The 17,925-nt window shown below is 35.7% G+C and overlaps 1 protein-coding gene across 5 annotated transcripts in view; it reads right to left on the reverse strand.

Moving 5' to 3' along the window:
* Positions 1-17,925, reverse strand: part of cacna2d1 (calcium voltage-gated channel auxiliary subunit alpha2delta 1) — a 244,803-nt gene that overhangs the window by 176,069 nt on the left and 50,809 nt on the right. The window lies entirely within an intron of this gene.

Here is a 17,925-nt window from a genome sequence, read left to right on the forward strand (position 1 = left end):
ACTCTACTTGTACTTCTCTTTACAGAATAAATCCCACTATTGCTTCCTTTTACATAATACATCCCATTATTCAGAGCTACGTTCTTACGTTGCCCTGGTAACCGAGTTCCAGACCGGTTTACTTTACTTCAGAGCAATTAAAGAACAGCCCACACTGAACTTTTGGATATATTATTGACTAAGGTCACTAAATATTTATAACCCTAGCCTGGCAAACAAGAAAACAAATATTATAGCCCAAGGCAATATATATTCACTGGACTACAATACTTGTCAGCCTACCAACCCAAAATACAAGGTCACTGGTCTACAAAGGTCCGAGCAGCTACAGTATATAGCCTCTAGCTATATTACAAAATATTGTTTTCATGTCAATTTTAAAAAGAAAGAATGAAATCTACAGCATATCTCAGATCTTTAATTTATCTATCTCTTCAGACCATATGGATGCTTCAGCTTTAGAATCAACTGAAATACAGTATTTTGCAGTATTAAGCATGCAAAACTTTGAGGTCTTTGCTTGAAGGTGTTTAAGAGAAGCAGATCAAACAGACATATTGCAAACCTTTTTAAGAAAATAGATGTTAGAATAACAAGAAAACAAATGCCTTTTCTATAACTGTGGCCATAAAACAATCAACCAGGTCCATGATTCATGATCCATTTTTTTAATCTTACAATTTAGTAATGATTTGAAATAAATGACCAATGTTTATTTTGAATTTAATATTTTAAAATACAGTACTAATGGCAAGACAGGAAGGCCCTGTTAAGTAACATTAGCAAAGCCCTACAAATTGCCAACCACTTTTACAGACAGTGCTCCCATATCAGGAACAGACAAGCTAAATTACATACAGTCTAACACTTATTTACTGTGCTCAGATTTATTCTGGCTGCACTATTAGATGATAAAAAGTAGTCAAATGACTACCAACGTGCAAAACTATAGCTCAAATCATATTTCATAAACTAGAAGTAAATTTGTAAAGGGTCATATAATACTCCCATTGATTTTTTTAAACCTGTTTAGAAAATATCATCTTTAAGGTTATAATATTATTTAAACTGTAGGTGAGGTTACCAAAAAAAAATAAAGACATGGTCTCTCCCCTTTTTATACAGTACCTTATTAAAGCAAGCATGTAAGACTAGAGAGTGCTCTCATTAGCACAGAAAAGATCCATCTACACAACAAATGTGTAGGCACACTTCCTTTGTCCTCAGTTCATGGCGGTAAATATCATCCAGGGTGTGCAATAGCGCCAAGTGCCAAGCAAAATCCCAAAATTATATTTTAGTGCATGCATTTGACTTTTTTTCAGCAGATTGAAATGCTGGAAAAATATAAACACAGGGATTACTATAAATACAATTATACCCACAGGTAACAATAAACAATGTGCACACACACTGTATTGTTACATTATAGTAAAATTCAGAGCTCTTAAAACAAGGAGATCTGTGTTGTTTGGCATTTTTTATAAGGAAACATACTGTTACTGAAACATAATCTTAAGAACAAGTTCTACCTGATTTGTATGACTAGCCTAATTAATATGCATATTTCAAGAAAGAACAATTACTTAAGATTTGTGAACTGTCTAAAATTAAAATAAAACATTATTACGCAGTTCAACAATTTAGCCAACACCTTTATCCAATGCAAATCAGATTCAAAAGTAATTACTGCATTACAAATGTATAGGTACTGTACAAAGCATTTTCTGTATTCACTGTGTTTCAACATTTAAATACTATACCAAGGAAAAAATAAATACCTTGGAAACAGGACACATCATAGTAATTACTTCAAAGACTTGCTGTTGTAAATTCAGCTCTTGTTTGTGTAGCAGGGAGCAAACAAAGCACAGAATTGTTGATGAACGCTTGTACAGTACCATCACAGGAAAATACACATTAATGTAAATCATATGGGTCACTCAAATACAGTGTAGTCTTACCCTCAAGCTATGGCACTATCAATTCCAGCTGTTTTTCCATGATCTTGAGAATTACATGTATTTAAGCAATGCTTACAATTAGATTATGCATAAGGATATAAGAATGGTAGCAAACAAGAGAAAGCTATTTGACCCATCTAGCTCGTTTGGTCGTCAGTAGCTAATTGATCCAACGGCCTAAAGGACCCTGTTTCTTCAAAGAAACAGGTTTATCGGCTTCAAAATCGTAGCTTGTTAATCACACAACCTTTATCACATCATGCATAGAGGATCCAAACAGCACAAAAGAAGATATTTACAGTATGTGCCAAATAAAGGAAAGGAAAATCAAAACTATGCTGTAGAGAGGTTACCAGCATAAAGACAAAGTGCACAAAATGAATGACTGGACAGACCAGTAGAAGACATGTTTAACAATATGAAGAAATCTATTTTCCAACACTATCAGCTTTGATGTTTCTCTTTCATCTAGCACAAATATTTGGATTGTTGTATTAATAAGGTATCATAGCAACCAAAAATCCATTAGAATTTTCTACACCTGCTGCAGGAATTATAACAAATTGCCTTTATGATCATGAAGAAATCATAATTTATTTGTGATTGTATAAGCTATTCATTTAAAATATCATTTTAATAATATAGGTTTGTTCCATATTATTATTGAATGATTTGCAATTAATTATAAGTTGTTGCCTTTCAGTACATAAAACATTTTCTAACTGCTCATAAAAAAATGTGATTTAAAAAATCTGTTACTTATTCACATTACAGACAGAAAAGAGTAATATAATTTAGGACAAATGGTAAAAGCTTCAAACTGCATGGTAAATCTTATCATTGTATCAGGTTCTGTGCAGTAAAATAGAAGAGTAACCACTGGTGCACCAGACTCCAGAAAATAGCAATAATTTATTGTATTAATAGTGTTTTCCATCCCAATGGATCCCAGCGCAATTTTCACCTACACTGTAGAAGAAAACCCCCTTTACACACCACCCACCTGGGTGATGCATGACAACCATTATTAGCCAGCAGCCCCACTGCACAGCAGATTAGGTGGAGAAGTGAGAAATCACTTCGCCAATTGAATTAAGGGGGAATTCTGGCAAGGCCCATTGGTTCAAGCCCTGAGTGGAATTGAGCCAGGACACTGGGGTTAACACTGCTCTTTCTAAACGTGCCACAGTATCTTTAGCGACCAAGTAGTCAGGACTTTTTATTTTTACAGTTAATATGAAGGACACTACCTCCTACAGCACAGTGTTCTCGTCACCATTCTGAGGCCTTGGTTTAGAAATCCTGGTCATGTGGGAAACGTACCACCTGCTACTCTATCAAAACCACTTAAAGCAGCAACTTAGTTTTGCTTTGGTGTGAATAAAACAGAAAAATCAGACAAAATCAAAAACAGAAAATAAAACATTCGAAAAAACAGAAAAGTCCTAAGTATATCAGTATTTTGTTCAAAAATGTAAAGTTTTAGTAACAGTCTTCATTAGGGATACAGGCGACTAAGGTTGAAAATGTAATCAGAGCACTGTTTAATATATAAGACATTACAGTATATATGTCTTATATGACATATATGAGAATATATATGGAAAATATATCAGAGCACAGTATAATAAATTAAATAAAAGCCAATATTTCTCCTCCTGTACTTGTTTGGAAAATGGAGTCTGGAATGGCTTGGAAAGGCTTTAGGTTTTCAGTATTTCCTTTGGATGCGAGGATGGAGATTTCCCAGGTGCATTTTATTTTGACTGAAAGAGCGGAGTGGTGGATAAAAACTCCATCATAGAATCAAAGTGACCAGCTTTAAAAAAAACACCAACTGCAAATTAGCATCACGAGATACAGTAGGTCTCTATTCATGGATTTTATTTTTGCCACCATATTTCTATGGTGTGCTAAAATATTGATACAATATATTAAATATTTATTTTCAATTTATGTTTGGATTTCTTATTTCTGTACACAGGTAGCATTATGAAAAAATCAGATGCATTATTTGAACCTGGAAAAAAAAACATACACATAACAGGAAAAAACAGCTGTACACTGCAGTGGGTATCAGAGCTTTATAAAATATTCATGACTTTTGGCCATGGATTCAGAATGAAAACAGATGGGATATATCCTTTATTTTCCACATTGTTCAAAAAAACAAACTAGAAACATTAAGTTTCAAGTGCATAGAACTTGCTGCAATAAACAAAAGATATTTTTTTATTTCATTTTAATTAATTCCATCTTACTTTAAATGCATTTTTAAATTATTTAATATTACTGTTTTTGTTTAATATTTTCATTCTACTCTTTCAACTGCACAAATTGTGCTTACAAATTACTATTCCTGTAATTGATGAGTCCACATGAATTTGTATTCTACTTTCTCCTTAGATGGTATTTGCCAAGAAAACCTTCTCCAACAAACAAAATGAGTCAGGAAAGACTTACAAAAGCTATTCGCAAGAAAGAGTTGAGAGAAAAATCATCACCATAGCACTAACACCTAGAGACTACAGGTACGGCACTGTGTAACATTTATATTAACCCTAAACACGTTTTGAGTTTTATCTCTAAGGATCAGTTTTTAAATCTGACAGCAGGTTTACCTGAAATTGTAATTATAATAGACAATCATGAAAAACAACATGCAAAAGTCCAATATAGGAATAAATTAGAACAGCGGTTGTTGAATAAAAACTCAGCTACTCTGGAGGGGCCTTCAGATTATCACAAATTCTAAAAAGAAACTTCCCTGTGTTATATTGTAACTGTCTCTGTCAGACAGACTGGATGGGTTTTATTGTAGATTTGAAAAACAGAGGCTCCTTAGTGATGATCATACATGCATTCCGATGACCTCTTCAAATTCTACTTCCTCATTACCCTTGTTGCTTCCCTCTCATTTTAGCCTCCATTTGCACACATTGAGTTATAATAATAAACTTTATTGTATATAGTGCCTTTAAATGTGACTTCTCAAAGTGCTTTATAGAACGATAACTACAATGAAAAAAAAATACAACATACTGTATGAACAATGAGAATACACAATGAGAGGACACAATACATGGGGGTACTGAATACAGTAGGAGCAGAGGGGTAAATAACAGAACCAGTTCAGTAAAGGCTCTTCTAAAGAAGAGGGTTTTGAGTCTGGATTTGAAGGAGTTTAGAGAAGGTGACTCTCTGATATCCTTGGGGAGAGAGATCCAGAGCTTTGGGGCATAACAGGAGAAGGCCCTGTCACCCATAGAGTGTAGACGGGCTTGGGGGAGAGTTAGGAGACCAGAATTAGAAGAGAAAATGTTGCAGGGTGAGGAGTAGTATGATAGTAGCTCAGACAGGTACTGAGGTGCCAAGCCAGGCAGAGCCTTATAGGTGAGCATGAGGGTTTTAAAGTCTACACGGAATTTCACAGGAAGCCAGTGCAAGGACTCCACGATAGGAGTAATGCGATCACTTGCACTAGACTTGGTCAGGATTCTGGCTGCCAAATTTTTGACATACTGGAGTTCTCAGTTTACTCCTCTCATCTTCATCTTCAGCTTTCTCAAAGAATGAGAGGTTTCCATCACACTTCTTTTTCAAAACTGTTTTTTTCAACTTTTCTTCTTCTGTAGAAATATAATGTTCTGTGTTGTTCTTTGTTACATTTCATTAAATGTTAATTTGGAGCATCACAGAACAAATGTCATCACCACCAGAGAGAAAGACATTTATGCAGAACACATGTAACACAGGATTATGCCTGACGTGTTGGAAAGTAAATCATTTCAAATCTTAAGTAGGCATTTATTGATTGAGTCACCTCTTCAAAACGTCATGTAATATTTAAAGGTATTTTCAGGCTGATGAAACAAAACATGCATTAAGAAGTCATAATAAAATAGTTGTGAAGTAAAATAATAATAATAATTCATCTGATGGGGAAGATGGTTACAAATTGGGAAAAACAAAAGTGAATCACTGTCAAAAGAACTGTAAAACATTCACATCTTCACTTTTGCTTTTGTGTGTTTCTCATTGGTGGTGAAACGATCAATATTTACCAAAGCACATCAATAAAATCATAATATTCGGAGACAAATTTATTAATGAGCACTTGTCGATGGACTCAAAGCTCTATACAAAAGCAAACACAAAATAAATGCTTGCAACGAAAGAAGGAAAACGGCACAATGTTGATGTTCATTTGGCTGAAAGTTAATTCTGAAGTAAGTCAGATTCCTTTTTAAAATTCTTTTTTAAAATATTGTGAAGAAAAAGAAAGGTTTTTAAACTACACACTGGGTGATTTCTCAAGACCAGGAAACTTTAGCATTTCTTTCCCAGCTGTTTTCGGTGAATAAGGGAGTGTAACCAGAGTAGCCCTGAGGTCCGTGGAACACCACAGAAGATGAAATTACTGTATTTTCATTGGGTATCCCCGGATGATCACTTTTACCTTACATTAGTTCTGGCAGCACACAGCTCAATTTTTAATGGATTTTATTTGCTCCATTGGTCTCGCACATTAATGACCACTGAAACAAGCAATTGGGATATATCAACGCTTTAAACTGGTAAAGACTGACCAATGAAATTTCCTCTCACAGCTGTGAATAGTCTTTTTGATGTTAAACTGAACATATAAGGAACTGCTGCATCTTTAATGCATCAGCTCTAAAACACAGAATACAGCTGTATTTTTTTTTTCCTTTCTAATCATTTTCTAGGTCAATTTTCAGGTCATTAACCATTCATTAGGGGCAATCCTTTCAATTTCTCCTTTATTAACACATCCTAATTGATTTTAGCCAGTGGGAAAATTAATGAGGATACATCTAGTTTCAGGAGATGGCTTTAAAACATTTTTCACTCCTTGACATAGAAATCAATGACTAAATGCTCCTGTAATCCCAGAAATTTACACCTCTCGATATTTTCTTGTTTGTTCTTAGATTAATTTTAGCTAGATGCATCTCATCAGTAAAACCTGCATATATGTCCGCTGTCACACTAATTGTGTGTTAATCTGCTTCTTACTCTTGAATATAATGTATAAAAGGAAACACTTTTCTCAGTCAAATTAACAATAAAAAGTAATCCTAAAGACCCAGCGTGTCATCTGATTTCAGAGGCAAGATCAAACTGAAGCCTGGCCAGCCACGTCTTGCTTGTTCAGTGGGTGTTGCATCATATCATCTGCAGGAGCAATAAATACAAGGACCCCTGCTATTTAGTAGAAAAGAGGGCTAAATAATTAATGCCATGAACACAGAACAAAAATGAAAGACAGCTTGGATTTTTAGTACTCCTCTAGGATTTAAACAGGAACCCAGCTGCAGTGTTAGGCGTTCTTAAATGACATACTGTAGAAGTCATGGGTGTTTCAGCAATTCTCAGAACGATCTACAGTCTATGTGAAAAAAAAAATGTAGATATTAATAAGTGTAGATAGGGGGAAAATGTCAACAATTTTTAGAAAGGTTACCTTAGCTACTGAAGCATTCTTGTAAGGAAGATGTTGTTAACCAAACTATGACAGCTGATAGTATGGAGTAAGGGTTGCGGGAACCTCAATTCAATGCCACTATCTCGCCTGTGTTCAGAAAAAAATCAAGGAATATGAATACACTCTGGGCCCACAATAAGTGGGGCTTAGAAACATTCTGCCTCTTCTTCCCACCTTCAGCCCAGCCTATGGTGGTAGCAAAATGTCCAAAAACAGACAATTGAGTTACTGCTAAGCATTGGGAACTGTTCTTGGGAACCGAAGGTAAATTGTATAACAAACCCATAATAGCAAATATAATCAAAACAAAAATACTATTACTAGACCAATTTAATGTTGTCTGGAATTTAGCATCATAATACTTCTTTCTACAGTATATAACAAACTTATCCTTAAATAAAAAAAAAATCTGAGAATGAAGACAGGAAAGCAAACATTTTCTTCAGTCAGATATCACATTTAGTATGCTCCAGAAGTCAAGTGCAAAGCACAAAAATGTTAGCTGCATCTTTAAAAATAAAATAAAATAATAAATCGTATAGCAGAAAGTACAACAACGTTTTAAAATATGAGACAACAATGACACTCTCAGCCGTACATAAAGGCCTACTACTTGTGGAGAAGTGCCAGCTTTTCTAAATTAAGCATCAGGTGTTCAACCAGTACAGGACAGACAGTATTCATCAGCAGTGACTCAGTGTCTCGAAAAGTCGATACTTTATGTTTTAACTCATTGAACATTTACTGATATGGGCGTAAATCTTTCTTTATGCAAAACATTGCAGATGTCTCTTTGAGTACCCGATTCATTTTCACTGTAGCTCAATTTGTGAAATGTCCCACATTATTTGATTTTCCATTTACTATTTCATTGCCAATTGTATATACATACATTTTGCACTGAAATATTTCACGTAAATCACAACCCTACTATATTAAGACTGCATCACCATACTGAAAGTATCAGTTTTATCACTTTGTAGCCTGATCTTGTCAGCTCAGAAATAGAGAAAGATCCAAAAGTTAATGGACTGTCTCCCTGTTCGAAAAATTAATCACCAAATTAGAAGAGAATATTTTCAGCCTGAGGATCCCACAATAAAGGAAATCAACATTTCCTAAAATTAACAAGACCCTCTATAACCAAGTTCAAATTACTTAGCCAGAATCTGGTCTCAGAGACCGATCAGAAAGAGGTGCTCTCGCATGGCTCAAGCTTAGAGGAAGAGGAGGGAGATGGTGTTCCTTCTCTCTCTGTCTCTCCTGTCTTCTTCTCTGATCTCCCCCTTTCCTATCTGGCTTTTTATGCTGTTGATACTTCTAATGATTTATCAAAAAGTTAATAACAAGAGTAAATCAGAAAATTCCCTTTGATCATTTGTAATTACCTGTTTCGCAGCCCACCTAAGGGTGGGTGGCAAACGTTAGAGGCAAACGCCTCTAATGATTCCTATTGGCTTGAGAAGAGCAATAAAATGTGAATGGCTGAAGACACATTACTTAGCTGTAATAGGATATTTAAATATATTTGTATTCAAACACGACTCGGCAAATATGGTCTTGATTTGCATCATGTGATAATGGAGGTGCTGAACCCAATGTGTTACAATTCAGTGTGAAGTTTGTACTAGAGAAGTTATTTATACTTGAGATCGGGAAACTGAAATAGCTGCAGCTTACTGTAAATAAAATGAATTCCCCCTCAAATAGCTGGCTGTTACTTTACATCAGTAACCTATGAGAGTAAAGTTGACTTTATGAAGAATCACTTGCCTAGGTTAGGTTATTCAAAATTTTGCCAACACTGTTCCTTTTGTTTTCTCTCCTTTGTTTAATTGGACATCAGCATCATTTACAGCTCTCTGTGATCACGAGGATGCAAATGTTCTTTATTTATACAAGAATAGCCAAAATTGTTTAAAGTGATTAAATAACAACTGAAGAACATAAGGGGGTGATATCCTTTGATATTAGTCCCATCGTTAAAACGGAGTTATAACAAAAGGTCTTACATCAGAGGTGTCATTGTGGCATTCAGGCAATTTTCCTTGACTCTTTCCTTAAAACATGCAGCTCAATTATCCACATAGAAACACAAAAGTGGATAATTGCAGTTTATTTACAGCATATCTTCAGGGTCTACTAAATGTCAATGCATCCTCATGCACATAAAGCACTACACACAAAATGTTGCTGTCTGTAATCCCCTGGAGTGCTGTTGTAGAAATCGCATAGCAGTCCATAAACAACTGTTGGAATTACTAAATGCTTTGTACAAAGTTTCACAAATCTGGAAAATACAACAGTGAAAGCCATTTTCAGTTTTCATATATCATCATATAATCATATCATTTATACTGTAATCACTCAACTTAAACCTTGATGTGCTGGCAAACAAGGAACACCTACTGTAGTTTTTAATTTTGCACAGCATCAGAGGAAGCAAAAGTGCTACAGTATCTTACAAGCAGGACATTGGTCCGAACATTTCAGAAAGCAAAAAAGCTGCAGAAAGAGCAATGCAAGGAGAGCCTATAGAAGATGAACCATTCAATGGATTAAGTCCTGATGGGCTTAGAGGAAATCTTTCGTTTTTCATATGAATTTTAAGTGCAGTTTGGCTTTCTGTTCCATATATTTAATCTTCTGGAAATAAGCAAAAGCTAATATTAACAAGTGGTAAGTATAGTAAGTCTGATTTCTGGGTAACACAGGTCAGACATGACCAGAAAAAACAATATTACTTTCTCATCTCATTAGATGATGTGATCTCTTCATTTCAAGTGCTATAAGAAGAAGGTACAAAAAGCCATGTGCACAATTCCCCCAAAACAGAAGATTCCCCTGCACCAAAACTGCACCAAAAGTGGCATTTGTATTTATCACACGATGAATATGAAAGGAGTGTGCAGCAACACAATGATGATGATGAAGGTGCTGCATACTTGACTTCCTCCTCTATTCAGAGTTGCTCTTCAACAAGATAGCTGGGATTGAAGTCATGAAAACATGGCAGAAGCTGACATTTGGATGGTGGCACATGGGTGGTAAAGGCGGTGGTGTTGCGTACTTCGGTGATAAGATATAAGTGGTGTAGGAGGCTATGGTGCATGAGGGGGTAGTACCCAAGGCATGTGGGCTTGTGGCGGGGTGTAGGAGCAGTGACTCAGTGTCTCGAAAAGTCGATACTTTATGTTTTAACTCATTGAACATTTACTGATATGGGCGTAAATCTTTCTTTATGCAAAACATTGCAGATGTCTCTTTGAGTACCCGATTCATTTTCACTGTAGCTCAATTTGTGAAATGTCCCACATTATTTGATTTTCCATTTACTTTTTCATTGCCAATTGTATATACATACATTTTGCACTGAAATATTTCACGTAAATCACAACCCTACTATATTAAGACTGCATCACCATACTGAAAGTATCAGTTTTATCACTTTGTAGCCTGATCTTGTCAGCACAGAAATAGAGAAAGATCCAAAAGTTAATGGACTGTCTCCCTGTTCGAAAAATTAATCACCAAATTAGAAGAGAATATTTTCAGCCTGAGGATCCCACAATAAAGGAAATCAACATTTCCTAAAATTAACAAGACCCTCTATAACCAAGTTCAAATTACTTAGCCAGAATCTGGTCTCAGAGACCGATCAGAAAGAGGTGCTCTCGCATGGCTCAAGCTTAGAGGAAGAGGAGGGAGATGGTGTTCCTTCTCTCTCTGTCTCTCCTGTCTTCTTCTCTGATCTCCCCCTTTCCTATCTGGCTTTTTATGCTGTTGATACTTCTAATGATTTATCAAAAAGTTAATAACAAGAGTAAATCAGAAAATTCCCTTTGATCATTTGTAATTACCTGTTTCGCAGCCCACCTAAGGGTGGGTGGCAAACGTTAGAGGCAAACGCCTCTAATGATTCCTATTGGCTTGAGAAGAGCAATAAAATGTGAATGGCTGAAGACACATTACTTAGCTGTAATAGGATATTTAAATATATTTGTATTTGTATTTTGAATGGAGTGCAGGGGAGATTAATGTTATTTTTGCCCCCAATAAATCTTCATCTGCAAGTACTGCTCAGAATTACCATTACAGTTGGAAGCACTGGGTGATGCCTCTCTAGCCTGTCTTTGATAAAGAATTACCTGCACTGGAGCTCATCACAGGAGAGGGTGGCAGGTAAATTCTACTTTTCCAACTTTTCCAACATAACTGAAAAGCTTGTTCACTTAAAAGTTAATCACATTTTAAAATAGATAAGAGATAATTATTATTATTGTTGTTGTTGTTGATGTTGATGTTGATGATGATGATGTTGCTGCTGCTGCTACAGCGCTGTTTATTTCAGAAGTGGAGGTGGGGGGAAGATGTATTCAGCATCACTGCACCAGCACCTAGTGAATTCTTGTGCCAGCACAACATTATACCGACAGCTTTGCTATTACAGTATTTGTTACCGCCTTATTGTATTTTGAAGTGCAAAGCCCTTCATTAAAAATTAAACACTTCTTCAATTACAGTAGTGTAGTGAATCTGCTGCTGTAGTCCAGAATTCGAAGCCATTTCCCCACTGGCATGCTGCACTTCAGTAAATTCAGCAGCTGCTTTCGGCAAGAAGAATTGTGTTGTGTTTCAAGATGATATACAGCAGCAGGTCAACCAAAACCTCCTCGGCTACAATACACGGTGATGGCATTCCCTGCAAAATAAATCTTATTCATTTCTTATTTACTCTTCTTGCTATTTTAGGGTATTTTGTTTTTTTTTTTGTAAATTGGAAATTACAATTGATGCCTTAATATACTGACAAATTTCAAACACCTGACTGAGACTCTTCACTACACCTGATCAGAATCACAGCTAGTGAATTTTCACAGGTTTTTGTACACAAGGTCTTCTATTGATAAATTACTGTAACTTTATTTCCACTGATAATGTTTATACACATTCTAATTGGGTCAAATATGGTATTTCCCCACCTCTTATTTCAGGATTTGAATTTGAATAGGAGATGAAAATTGAAATAAGAAATAGACTGAATTAAACAAATTATCTTGAATAAATACTTTTAAATTAGATTTAAATCTTACATTTTTCTAATCTTGAATGATAACCTTTAATTAAGAATCTATATAATAATATAACATATAGTTTAATCTATAACTCTCTTAAAAGTACAAGAGAATAACATTCTTTTCAAACAAACCCAAACGTTCATTAGGAAATCATGAATGAGGCTGACCAGTTTAAAAATCATATTTTGTGACATTAAGGATTTCACCATTAAGATAGAAATTACATTGCATTGCACTGTGAAATTGCTCATAAACCCAAGCAAATTACTGTTATTCATCATCTCCTAAGACATCATTGCAAGAACTGTCTCTAAATCCAGAGAAAAATATAATAAGGGAGATAAAAATAAATCAATCTAAAGATTATATGTGAACAACCAAATTCAGCAGGGACACTTTCTGTTACTGATGAATCCCTTCCTAGAAAATAATTATATTTAGCTGCAAAAGGGAAAAAAAATGGCCAAATGACTCATCTCTACATTATCTAGAATATTAAAGGCTCTGTTCACAAAGAAAGGGATTAATCTGCTTGATCAAAATAATTGTTCTGCTGTTCTTTGTAAATCTAACCAAAAAAAGTTTCTTAATCTTAAACTTAAAAGATACAATAGGTCTAACTTCGATTTTTCAGATTTTTAAGTTAGTTGTGAGTCTATAAATTATGCACAATCCAGAAAACAATTATGAGCTCAATTTCCTAATTGAGAAATTATTTTATATATGATTGTATGCTGTGAATTGAGCTTGGTGAGCTCCAGCAAACGTTTTGTTAAATAAAGTACTCCAATACATCCTTATAAAAAATACTAATCTATGCTCTACCATTGATTTACAGTACCGTATTTGCCCCTGAAGGGTCAGACCTAGTTTTCCAGCTTTGAGCTTAGAGATACAGTATGTAGGTTTGTCTGCATGTGGCTACAGGATGAAACTGTTCTCCACTGATAGGATTAGCAGTAACACTCTGAAAATGTTAACTATCAAGAGAAATTTCCTTGCCAACAGCACTGCTTACTGATACTCAGTTACACCACTGGCATGGCCTGTTCAGAAGAGAGCTTGTGGCTATTCTCTCCCACCTGTTCCACCAGATGTCACTTGGAAATGACGCATGGATTGATATAGAATGAAAAATGTAAATAAACCTAGTTATTTTCTCAGCATGAATGACTGAGGTGTTTTTATTATGAACGAAATATTTGGTTTATATATACGGTATATTATATAATATATATATATTTATGCAGATGCCCAAAAGGAACTCAACACTCAGGCATAATAAAAAAATTAAGTATTGTAAAAATAGTTATTAAACAAAACAAAAAGACATAATAAAATACTAATTAAACAAAATCACAGAAAATATAAACAAAAATGCAAATCAAAATACTTATCACAACAAGTGATAAGTATGAACTGATAGCAAAGCTTGGTTGGTTGTCTCCTGTTGATGGTGTTGGCAAGTTGGTCTGTCAGATGTTCAATTGTAAAAAGTCATTGTTTGTCATTGTTTTCCTGAAGTTGTGCCTCTGTAGTCATAGAACTCTGTGGTCTTGCATTGTCCTATTTTGACTATGTGCCAGATAACCCATACTTCCAAATTGGCTTGCAGTGAATGAACTTTTGGTTCAAGGATTTCATTAAGGTATTGCTGAGTAGTAAGGCTGACCTACATGTCTATAATAATGCATACTGTATGCCTTCTTACATCATCTGACACCACCACTTGGCTTGAACAATTAAGCAGTTAGCATAATGGGCACCACAACATCTCTAAACTGCTGTTAGGTTCAGGCATTTTTCAGATCTGGATTATTTCTTCCTAGATTTCCTCAGACTGAAAACTACACAGATGGAGGAGATAGATGTGACAGTACTGGGCCAGCACGGCCATTCTCTTCCTTACAGGATATAGCCTGTTGCTGTTTGGCTTCTGTTTTCTGTAGATTAGCCTTTGGATTGTTGAAGCAAAACAAATCTCATTCTATGGACAGCTGTTTCACAGACAGGCAGCTTTCAATCCAGCAACCAGGCAACTTTAATTACACAGCCAGAGATGGTTATATTCCCTGTTCTTGAATTAACTGAAATCGTGCCTTTTTGCATGGCAGTTACAGGGGTTTCCAAACATCTAATTCGAGCAATTTAAATAAAAGCACCTGACTTTCTGTGATATCACAGAAAAATGGAACACGAAATAATAATAGTCCTACACTCAATCTGAAGAATATTTCAAATGTAAATAACATTAGGTACCCCGTGAGCTATTGATGTGAAGCTTAGACTGCAGCATTTAATGTGTGCGAGTGTATATATATGAAGTGATGCTGGATTCTGTTGGATCCTGAAGCAAATATGTTAGCCCTAAATCACTGGGGATATTTTTGCCTTGTAATTTTATATCAACATATTCTTGATCGTGATCCTGAAACATGACGTTGCCAGCTGGATTTTTAGATCTACTATATGGTACGAATGTTATATGTGTTTAGATTATAGTATATTTCAACTGTAGTAAGTTATATTCACACAAAACGGATGGAGATACAAGAGCTGTAGGTAATGCAATTACAGATTTGATGCTTTGTTGTTCAGCCCTAACAGATTCTACATAAAACTACTCTGCAGAAATACATTCATGTTTCTTTCTGGAGTTTCAATACTGTTATGCAGGCGATGGACACTACAATTTTACAAAGAAGCCTTCTTTTTCCCTTAAAGCACATTTTTGCACAATCTAGCATTTTCACTGACAATTATTACATGCAACAAGTACCGCATCTGTTAGTGACAAAAGATGTAATAGCATTCACACTCTAAAGTGACGTTGTTGAGCTCTTTCGAATGCACTAAGGTTCAGAGACACGGTACCAGATGGCATTGATTTCACCAGGCTCTCTTCATGCCAACCCAACATCTTCTGTATCAACTCTCTTCAGAACTCAGAGTGAGTGTGAATTCTGAGTGGAGTGCCAAGTACCTTAAGAGAACCTCGCACATCTGCACCACGCAGTCATGCCCGGAAGCTACCAGCTATCACAAGGAATGACATCTGCTATGCCATAACTTAAAGCTCATAAGGCATACTAAATTGTATTCAAGTTCTATATACTTTACCCAGTAGGTGACAGATCAGTTTAATATGCAGCGTTCCTTGATATGTTAAGATTCCTAGCTATTATCCTTTCATTAAGCAGCAGCACACTGTGCACATGGGTGGTCTGGTACTATGGAGTTAATGACAGTGTGAGGCAACTTAGCTGACAAGTTGATAGACTGTTATTCTAAAACAGCTGCATATATAGCTTGTTAATTTCTACTGGAAGTATTAAAATCTGACATAGTGTATTGCTTTAGATACTCCAAGCTAGAGGCATCCAAATCATTTATTCCTGAAAAACTGTGAACTCATTCCGACATGTTCTCTATGGGTTTGACCAGAGATAATTGCAAAAATAATTACTGTGGAATTAAACAGACAAAAGTGTTGCTATTTGTAAAACTTAAAATAAACTCTTCACATCAAAACGAGGAAGGGGGAGCAGTACTTTGTACTCAGTCTTTTGTACTCAATAAACACGAGGGGATTCATTTGCTGGCTGAATTTCTTGCAGGATGTCCCATGCACTGTTACTGTATGAGTCTGTGTTATAATTAGAATGTGTTATTTAGCTTCAATACCAGCACATTTAAAATCAGTGAAGACTTTGCTATGCAAGAGAGAGAGAAAAGATACAGTTAATAAATGAGTCAGGTTTGCAGATCTATGGAAGTACTACCACAGCTCAGTGAAAATTCAGTTTGAAGAGTACAAATGGAACAGAACAGCAGAAAGACTTGAAGACTTTTGCCAAAAACCTCACACCTTTGCAAGGATAACAACTTCCAATAATGATCTGATTTATGATTTTATTAAAAATCTCAAGGGACCTATTTTATATTTTATTTATTAATCTTTTAATAAAGAATTTATTATGGTTTGGCTGTTCGTTAGGTATTCCCTCTAATCCTTATGAGCCCTGTAATTTCAGTGCAACAGCATTGTGGGACATATAATTAATACATAAAGTATATGCCCTGCCAGGGAATCTTCTTTGACATGCACAATAAGATTAATTGAGCCAATCATACAATACAATTTGCACATGGCTTATTAAAATAAGTGACAAATGTATTTTAAAAGATCAAACAACTATTCTTTAAGATCTGACAAGCTTCTGAAGGTTTCATAGCTTCAGGCAGTTTAATCTAGAGCATCCTTTACACTGTCTGATCTATTGTGTCAAAATCCACTACTGTATGTCTGATTCAGTGACATTACTATAAATATACAGTAAATACATCTGTGAGCATTAAGACTTAAAAATACAAATGTTAAGTATAGTAATTATTAGATATTTAATCAAATACTATACAGTATGTTATTCCTAACACCAGCTTCAGTACAGGCAATATCACTCTGCAACTCACAACTAGCAACCCACTGAAGCTAAGCTGGTGTGGGCCTGGTCAGTACCTGGATGGGAGACTCCTGGGAAAAGGTTGCTGCTGGAAGAGGTGTTAGTGGGGCCATCAGGGGGCGCTCATCCTTTGGTCCATGTGGGTCCTAATGCCCCATTATAGTGACGGGGACACTATACTGTAAACAGGCGCCGTCCTTCAGATGAGACGTAAAACCTACTGTAGGTCCTGACTCTCTGTGGTCATTAAAAATCCCAGGGTGTTTCTCAAAAAGAGTAGGGGTGTAACCTCGGCGTCCTGGCCAAATTTCCTATTGGCCCTTACCAATCATGGCCTCCTAATAATCCCCATCTATGAACTGGCTTCATTACTCTGATCTCCTCCCCAGTGATAGCTGATGTGTGGTGAGCGTTCTGGCGCACTATGGCTGCCGTCGCATCATCCAGGTGGGGCTGCACATTGGTGGTGGTGGAGGGAAGTCCCCATTACCTGTAAAGTGCTTTGAGTGGAGTGTACAGAAAAGCGCTATCCAATCATATACACCTACTGCATATGTAAATTATTCTATACTGTATATATAAAGCCTTAAGGCAAATATCAAGAGAATCATATTGAAGTGAGCTGGAGTTATGAAGGTTAAGAATGAATGTAGAGCACTGTATTTATTTAAAGTGTATGATTGTTTTGAAACCAAGTGAATGTTTACAGTACATAGAAAGGACGTGAGCTATCTTGTACTGGATGAAACTGGTTAGACATTGTTCCAAATAAATCCAGTGCAACAGCAAGACATATTTCATCATTCATTAAATCATCTTAGCATGCTTCTTGTGCAGGATCATTGTAAGTTATATGCTTGTAACTTTCCTTACTTTACCCATAAGCACATTAGGAAAATGTTTAGGAAATA

The sequence above is a fragment of the Atractosteus spatula genome, chromosome 8, assembly GCF_055471065.1.
Source record: "Atractosteus spatula isolate fAtrSpa1 chromosome 8, fAtrSpa1.hap1, whole genome shotgun sequence".
NCBI classification, from domain to species: Eukaryota; Metazoa; Chordata; class Actinopteri; order Semionotiformes; family Lepisosteidae; genus Atractosteus; species Atractosteus spatula.